Source organism: Alligator sinensis, unplaced genomic scaffold, assembly GCF_000455745.1.
Source record: "Alligator sinensis unplaced genomic scaffold, ASM45574v1 scaffold1616_1, whole genome shotgun sequence".
Taxonomy (NCBI): Eukaryota; Metazoa; Chordata; order Crocodylia; family Alligatoridae; genus Alligator; species Alligator sinensis.
This window is the reverse complement of record NW_005843602.1, coordinates 57665-59191: the sequence shown is the minus strand read 5'-3', so window position 1 is coordinate 59191 and position 1527 is coordinate 57665. Positions and strand designations below refer to the sequence as shown.

Below are 1527 nucleotides of genomic sequence, written 5' to 3'. Positions count from 1 at the left end.
ATCTTATTAGCCTTCATCACTGCCTTGTCTGGGAATGCTCTCCTCATATTTCTAATCCAAGTGGATTCCTCCCTTCACACCCCCATGTACTTTTTCCTAAGTCAGTTGGCCTTCATGGACATCTGTCAGACCCTGATTGTTGTCCCCAAAATGGCAACAGACTTCCTGACCCCAGGCAACCCCATTTCTCCAGCTGGCTGTGGGGCTCAGGTTTTCCTCACACTGACAATGGGTGGAGCAGAGCGCCTCCTCCTGGCAGTCATGGCTTATGACAGGTACGTAGCTATTTGCAATCCCTTGCAATACCCTGTTCTTCTGAGCAGGAGAGTCTGCCTGGGCCTGACAAGTGGGGTCTGGATGGAGGCGTCTGCAGATGCTTTGATTCTTACAACTTGCACAATGCACCTGCCCTACTGTGGCTTTAAAGAGATTAAACACTTCTTTTGTGAGGTCCCAGTCCTGCTCAATTTGTCCTGCTTTGACACGTCCCAATACGAGTCTCTGCTGTTTGTGTGTGGCATTGTCCTGCTCCTCATCCCCTCTTCCACCATCCTAGCCTCTTACGCTCACATCCTTGCTGTAGTCCTAAGGATGAAGTCAACCAAAGGACAACAGAAAGCTCTGGCCACCTGCTCCTCCCACCTGACTGTGGTGGGCATGTTCTACGGGGCAGCCATCTTCATGTACATCAGACCCAGCTCCTACCACTCCCCAGAGCAAGACAAAATTGTGTCTCTGTTTTACACTATTGTCACCCCAGTGCTGAATCCACTCATCTACAGCCTGAGAAACAAGGATGTCTTAGCAGCCCTAAGAAAGCTGTTTGGGAAAGGCGGAGTTTTCCAGCAGAATTGACAAAAGCTGTGTTTTAATGTTATTTATACTATGTCTGATCAAAGCCAAAGCCTAGGCTTACTGGAAAATTTAGAATGAAGCCATATTATTTTAACAGTATCTGACTGCCTTAGCTGCCAGTTTCCCCTAAGGATCACAATCATTGCATTCCTCTCTCACGTAATCCCTTAGGAAATAGTTTCAGGTAGTCAGCCCCACTCCTGTATCATAGGAGCTTTCTCCAGGCTGTTGCATGGACCAAAGGCCTCCAAGGACCTTGAAGATCTTTAAGGCCCTTGTCCTGCCCTTTGTAAATGCCTGAAATTGTCCTGCAGGAAATAGGCCATGTGCCTACCTTCAGACGTTTCAAGCAGCCACTTGTCATAGTAGGGCATTACATTTGGGCATGATTCTCCTGTCAATTGCATTGGTTTTAAATCAAGTAAACATCACTGAGTTCATCAGTGGAGCCCTTGTGTTTCCTAGCACAAGGAATGAGCTCAGTTTGAGCTTTTCTTCTCTTTATAGCAGCCAGAATAATGAAGAATGGGAAATGGTCATTAACCAAGTATGTCTCTAAACCACATGTAACCTAAATTAATTTGACTTATGCATGCCATCATGGAAAAGGGCAACAGGGCAAAACTTGTGAGCAGTGTATCCACAATGAGACTTTCCAGAGGAGAAAGAGAC

At 46.5% G+C, this 1527-nt stretch overlaps 1 pseudogene; it reads left to right on the top strand.

The window, feature by feature from the left end:
* The first annotated feature begins 6 nt into the window (after positions 1–6).
* Positions 7–872, top strand: LOC102382942 (annotated as a pseudogene).
* The last annotated feature ends 655 nt before the right edge of the window (positions 873–1527 follow it).